This window comes from Artemia sp. Qi Xiang Cuo, chromosome 13 (genome assembly GCF_049724085.1).
Source record: "Artemia sp. Qi Xiang Cuo chromosome 13, ASM4972408v1, whole genome shotgun sequence".
NCBI lineage: Eukaryota > Metazoa > Arthropoda > Branchiopoda > Anostraca > Artemiidae > Artemia > Artemia sp. Qi Xiang Cuo.
The window spans coordinates 29,983,221-29,990,720 of NC_142806.1; the positions used below are offsets into that span (position 1 = coordinate 29,983,221).

General features: G+C 36.8%; 1 protein-coding gene across 1 annotated transcript in view; it reads right to left on the reverse strand.

Moving 5' to 3' along the window:
- The window catches only part of LOC148945166 (pseudouridylate synthase 1 homolog), a 380,996-nt gene that overhangs the window by 339,338 nt on the left and 34,158 nt on the right, over positions 1-7,500 (reverse strand). The window lies entirely within an intron of this gene.

Sequence of the window (7,500 nt, forward strand, 5' to 3'; positions counted from 1 at the left end):
TGTCTTTACTATTGAAATATTTTTACATTTAATAAACTGTTTAAGAAAATCTAGTAAATTCTTAGAATACTGGAATTCTTTAGATATTATCAGGGGCATCGTTTGGGAGGGGCAAAGTATAGTGGGTGCGCATGCCTAATGTGTTAAGTACAGTTATTCTGCATATTATGAAAGTTATTCTGCATATTATTCTGCATATTATGAAAATTATTCCGTATATGAAAGGGGCTGTCCCCTCCTCAACGCCTCGCTCTTTACGCTAAAGTTTTTTATTGTTTTAAAAAATAGAGTTGTGAGAAAGTCAAACTTTTTATTGTTTTAAAAAATAAAGTTGTGAGACAGAGTCAAACTTTAGCGTAAAAAGCGAAGCGTTGAGAGGGGACAGCCCCTTTTATATACGGAATAATTTCTGTTGGTTTTAAGTTTTAATGTTGCTCCTTACTTTCAGTTTAAAAAACTTGTTTTTTTTATTTAATTTCTGATCGTTTTTTAGTTAATGCAGCTTTTATTTGCATAAAAATTTTACTTTTCTTTTGCTAAATGGATGTCTTTACAAATTAACTTACGTAACTAACTTCTATATTCGTATATTTTTCTTCTGGCAAAAAATACAAAGTTGCAGATTTTTGCAGATATGAGCTTGAAACCTATGTAATAGGGTTTTCTGATACGCTGAATCTGACGGTGTGATTTTCATTAAAATTCTTTCACTTGTAGGGGATGTTTCCCCCCTCTTTAAAAAATCGAGTAAATTTTCTCAGGCTCGTAGCCTTTGATGAGCAATACTAAACTTAATAAAATTTATATATTTAGGATCAGCATTATAAACACATTCTTTTGATACATTTATTGACATCAAAATTTCGTTTTTAAAAGTTTCGATTACTATTGAGCCGTATCGCTTGTTTTTTTATTGTTTTTTTTTTATTACGTATATGTTATTACTTATATGAAGGGGTTCTCCCCTTAGTCAATAACACGCACTTTAAGTTAAAAGTTAAAAAAAAATATTATTAAAAAAACCCAGAATAAAAAAGGCCTTTTAATTATAATATATATCTATTTTTAAAGCAATAAAAAAAAACTGTAGCGTAAAGAGCGAGGTATTGACTTGGGGGACAACCCCCTCATATACGTAATAATTTCTGTTCGTTTTAAGTTCTAATATTCCTTCTTACATTTCAGTTGAAAAAACTTGTTTTTTTTTATTTAACTTCTGATCGTTTCTTAAATAATGCTTGGAAATCCGGCACCCCCTTCATAGAAATGTCCCTTACCCCAAAGAAACATCCTCCACGGGACTCTTCTCCAGAGTCATCCCCGCCGCTAGCCGGCCCCCCTCCCGAAAAAATCCTTCCTGAAAATGGTTGTATACTTCCTAATAACCAATAAATAATGCTGGCAAGTCCGGCGCCCCCTTCATGGCAATTTCCCTTCCCCCATGAAAACTTCCTTCATGGAAAGATCCTTCCATATAGCCCCCGCCCCCCTCCTTCCCCCCCCACCCCGACAAAAACGCCTCAGACACAGGCGGGATAAATCCCAAAAACCAAAAATATATGTTAACATTGAGTAAAGTTCATAACTTTCAGCCCTCCCCCTGGGGACTTTGGGGAATCAAGTCATCCTAAAAGACATTTTTTTCATATTTTCGACCATGCTGAACAAAATGGCTATCTCAAAATTTTGATCGGGTGACTTTGGGAAAAAAATAAGCGTGCGAGGGGGCCTAGTTGCCCTCCATTTTTTGTCACTTAAAAAGGGAACTAGAACTTTTAATTGCCGTTCAAATAAGCCCTCTCCCGTGTTTCTAGGACCACTGGGTCGATACAAGAAACCCTGGGGAAAAAAAAAATAAAAAAAAAAAATACCCCGGAACCCGTGATCTATCTTATGGCAAAAAATGCAAAATTTCTCATGTTTGCACATAGGAGCTCGAAAACTCTACAGTAGAGTTCTCTTATATGGTGAATCTGATGATGTTTGTTTCATCAGGCGTTTATGATTTGTATGGGCCGTTTACTCTTTTTTTCTAAAGTCAGCCAAATTTCCTCAGGAGCGTAACTTTTGATTGGTAGGACTAAACTTGATGAAAATTTTATATTTGAAATCAGCATTGAAATCTGATTCTTTTGATATATCTATTGGTATCAAAAACCCGTTTTCTAGAGTTTCGGTTACCATTGAGCCGGGTCGCTCCTTACTTACAGTTCGTTACCACGAACTGTTTGAAACCACTGCAACTCGGATTATAAACAGGAAAAAGCTACGGCGTTTTCTTCTTTGGAGCATTAAGAGACGACTCTCAAAGAATCAGACAGCTAACTAAGTCCAATGTATGCAATGGTTTGTTCTTCTAAAGATCGTCGTTTAATATAACTTTAACACGAACTGTTTGATTGCTTCAAAAATCAAATATCTTTGAAAAGACTGCAATATGAAAAGACATCAAAAATGCAGTTTTTAGTGGAAAATTTTTTTTGTTTTAAAAATAATTGGCCTTAGTTACAAAAGGCTTTAACCCCATGAATTTCCTTTAAAATGAGCCACTGAACAACTCTTTACGATGTTCCAGTGCCAAGCTATCTGTGGAAAAGAAAAAAAAAGAAAAAAGATACCGTTTAGCAAGAATGATGTAACAGTTGCTGTTTTTCTTCATTTTCAAGCCATTATATTTTCCTTGCTTTTCAAGACAAGGGACAGAAAGTTTCCTGTATAGGGCTTTCTGAAAAGGCGATTGTAATGGTGTACTTTTTGTTTTGATCTGATTTTTTAGGAGTTATGGGTTTTTATATTTCTTAACATTGGACGTAATCGTCTCTTACTAGGTTGCTAGCTACCGCTGCAACCCGGATAGAGTAAAAACAATTTGACATCAAAAACGTAAAATGGTCTAAAACAAAAATTCATATAACCAAACTATTAACATATAATCAAACTAGACGAAAGAACTAAAATCGCCATTAGTGATGCATTAAGAAGAAATAAATCCTTGTTTTAGCTTTTTTTCGTACTTTTAACTTTTTCTTTTAAAAGTATAAAGTTTTGAAAATAAAATTCTCTAGCTCAATAACTCAATGCACACCATACACCTTTATAAAATCATAACCTATTCATCGTAATAAACAGCTTTTTTTGCAATCACGATTTGAACTCATTGGCCTCAATTCACCCAAATCTTGGGGGGGGGGTATGTATTTTACAAAATCTTCAAAATGGGATTGGCACTTTTGCCGCTAAGACATGGGTCTAGTGTGATTATAGATATTGCCCTACTGACCCTTTCTTAAGAACAGCTTAGCAAATGTTTTTTAGCTATCATCTCATAGTGTGAGAATGTCAGACACGATCATCAGGCGTGACAGATGATCTAACAGACACGATTCTCGATGACTTCTTTTCCATTCGTATCCCTGCTATTCAAAAATAATTATTAATAGATCAAGCTTAAATTATAAATTTTGACTTACTAACGCTTAAACTTAAGCTATTACAATAGGCTGAACCGAGAATGTGTAAACTGTAGCGAATTAAACGGCGGTGTTTCCGATTACGTTGAAATCTTAGCTGTGACAAAAATTGACTGTATGACTATTCTTTGAAGTACTCCGGATTTTGTCGGTTCTTGACACATAGTGGCAGGGGCAAATCTCCAGCATTTTTATTGGGGGATGGGGGGGGGGCAGGGGCAAGAGGGGTCCACATCCGGCCCGTCAAAGGGCATGGGATGTACAATAATTTTTTCTTCACATAATTGGGGGGGGGGCAATTGCCCCCCCCTTGCCACCCCTAAACGACGCCCCTGCATAGTGGCTCTTAGTGTGACATACCACAAACTGTATGATTACAAAATTCCCATTTACAGTACAGATCGAGAACAGATCATATCCGACCGAGAACAGATCAGATCAGCAATAGAACAGATCATATCCGACCGGGAGCAGATAAGACCGAGAACGGTCTTAAATAAAAATCAGAAACTGCAGATAATCATAGGCAGCGCAACAGCGCTGCCTATGTAAAGAACGATGTTGGCACAATGTATTATTTATTTTATTTTTTTTTATTTTTTTGGGGGGGGGGTCTTAGACCAGGGTACTTTGTATCGAAGGAGTTGTCGTAGAAACTTCGAAAAGGGCTCTTTCGAATGGAAATTGGAGTGGCTTGTGCCCTCTTAAAGTCAAAAGTGATTGGAAGGCAACTAACACCCCTTCCACGCCCACCATTTCCCCAAACACATCCAATCAAAATTTTGAGATAGCCATTTTGTTCCGCGTAGTTGATTTCCAGATAGAAAACATGTTTTTAAGGAAGAAACTCCCCCATAACCCTCAGGGCAAGGGTTTTAAGTTATGCCTACAAGAACGATGTTGGCACAATATATTATTTATTATTTTTTTCCTTTAGACCAGGGCACTTCGTATCGAAGAAGTTGTAGTAGAAACTTCGAAAAGGGCTCATTCAATTGGAAATTGGAGTAGCTTGTGCCCTTTTTAATATTCGAAACTGATTGGAAGGCAACTAACACCTCTTCCACGCCCACCACTTCCCAAAACACATCCAATCAAAATTTCGAGATAGCCATTTTGTTCAGCGTAGTTGATTTCCAGATAGAAATTATGTTTTTGAGGAGGACACTCCCCCATAGCCCTCAGGGCAAGGGTTGTAAGTTATGCCCTGGGGACATATAGGTTTTTTATTATAGAAAGCGTTGTAGTAGAAACTTCAAAAAAGGCTCATTCGATTGGAAATTCAAAGGGCTAGTGCCCTTTTTAATAGTCGAAAGTGATTGGAGGGCAGCTAACCCCCCTTTCACGCCCACCTTTTCCCAAAACACATCCAATCAGAATTTTGAGATAGTCATTTTGTTCAAGGTCTTTGAGGATGACAGTCCCCCCACAGCCCTCAGGGCAAGGGTTGTAAGTTATGCCCTGGGGGCATATAATGTTTTTATAGAACGCGTTTTCGTAGAAATTTCAAAAAGGACTCATTCGATTGAAAATTGAAACGGCTAGTGCCCTTTTTAATAGTCGAAAGTGATTGGAAGGCAACTAATACCCCTTCCATGCCCATCATTTCCCCAAACACATCCAATCAAAATTTTGAGATAGCCATTTTGTTACACGCAGTTTAAAATTCAAGAAGTTATACCTTTGAGCAGGACACTCCCCCCAGAGACTGCAAAGCAAGGGTAATAAGTTATGCCCTGGGGGCATATACGGTTTTTATTGAAATGATTGTCGTAGAAACTTGAAAAAGGGCTCATTCGATTGTAAATTCAAACGGCTAGTGCCCTTTTTAACAATCAAAAGTGATTGGAAGGCAACTAAACCCCCTGTCAAGCCATCATTTTTCCCAAACACATACAGTCAATATTTTTAGATGGCCATTTCGTTCAACGTGGTTGAAATTTCTAGAAATTAGGTCTTTAAGGATGACAACCCCTCCCCCCAGAGCCCTCAGGGCAAGGGTTGTAAGTTATGCCCTGGGGTCATATAAGGTTTATATAGAAAGTTGTTGAATTTCAAAAAGAAATTTCAAAAAGGGCTCATTAGATTGGAAATTGAAATTGCCCTTTTTAATAGTCGAAAGGGGGTGAGGAGTAATTAACCCCCCTCTGACGCCCACCATCTCCCCAAAAACTTTCAATCAAAGTTTAGAGATAGTCATTTTGTTCAACGTAGTTGAAAGTTCTGGAAATTATGTATTTAAGGATGACAAACCCCCAGAGCCCCCAGGGCAAAGGTTGTAATTTATACCCTGGGGGCATATAAGGTTTTTATAGATAGAGTTGTCATGAAAGCTTCGAAAGGGTCTCATTCAATTGGAAATTGAGAGGGCTAGTGACCTTTTTAATTGTCAAAAGTTATTGGAGAGTAACTAAACCCTCCCCCCCCCCTCTCACGCCCACCATTCCCCAAAACACATTTTGCTCAACGCCATTTTGTTCAACGTTCTGGAAATTAAGTCTTTGAGCATGACAACCCCCCCCCCCCCGCCCACAGGGAAAGGGATTTAATTTTTGTCCGGGGGGCATAAAAGGTATTGATTGAAAGCGTTATTGTATAAACTTCAAAAGGCCTCATTTGATTGGAAATTGAAAGAGTTAGTGCCTTTTTTAATAGTTGAAAGTGATTCGACACCGACTACCGCCCCTCTTACCCCCTTCATTTTCCCAAACACATCTAAACCAAATTTTGAGATAGCCATTTTGTTTAACGTAGTTGAAAGTTCTGGAAATTATGTATTAGAGGATGACAACCACCTTAATAGCCCTCAGGTTAAGGGTTGTAATTTATGCCCTGGAGGCATATAAGGTGTTTATAGAAAGCGTTGTTGTAGAAACTCAAAAAGGGCTCATTCGATTGGAAATTAAAAGGGCTAGCGCCGTTGTAAATAGTCGAAAGTGATGGGAAGGCTTGACATTCTTATAGTAAAGATCGTTGTGGGTGAAATGTTTTATTTTTTTTTTTTTTTTTTTTTTTTTGTTGTTTAGACCAGGGCACTTTGTAACGAAGGAGTTGTCGTAGGAAATTCGAAAAGGGCTCATTTGATTAAAAATAGAAAGGGCTGATGCCCTTTTTAACAGTCGAAAGTAATTGGAGGGCAACTAACCCCCCTCCCATTTGCCCATTATGTTTAAAAACTAAATGTTGCCTTAAGATTAAATCAAAATGTACTGTGTTAATGCTAATTCCCAATAAGGCATCTCAGCAGTATCCCAAGAACGACTAAGGGTATTATGTTCAAACTTTCAGGACTACTTCTGCTCTTAAAATTTAACCAAATCAAAATAGCATAAGTGTATGCAAGCTATCAAAGAAAGTAAACAGTTATTTTTTTGCGAATGGTATCAAGTTTACTATTTCAGGTCTACTAGACGAGATATATAACTAAATTAAAAACTACTATTTATGTCCGGATTTTTTAAATGGGGGTATGTTGTTAAAAACTTCTCAAAATTTTTCTCCAGCATACAAATAGCTGGCCAAACTATAAAATCTTAAAAAAACGAAAAGATTTAGAGTATTATTTTCTTTTTCCCTGTAAAGACTATGTCAATATAAAACCTACAGAAATTAATTAAAAAAAACTTTTTCCACAAAACAGGATTTTCAAAGAAAAGTAAAGAACTCCATTAAACAAAAATTAGCAAAAATAAAATCAAATAATCTACCAAGCGGGAAACTACCACAAATCAATAAATAAATGAAACCCAAAACGAACTGAAAATAATAACCGAGTCAAACTCAAAATGAGCCCAAATTAACATAAGTTGGGCTCAAAACGCCTAAAGACAAATTTTACTTGTAAAACATAAAGATAGATCTTTAAAAAAAATAATCTTAAGTTATTTGCTCCTGTGATATTCAAATAACATCATTTCCAACCCAACGAGAAATACAGGAGGTTATAGCCACCTTAACTCCCTGGCAAGTGCGATTTAAAGTATGCTTGTTGTGTTATATCTAGCTGACAGGCCAAGAAAAGGAGTTAAGC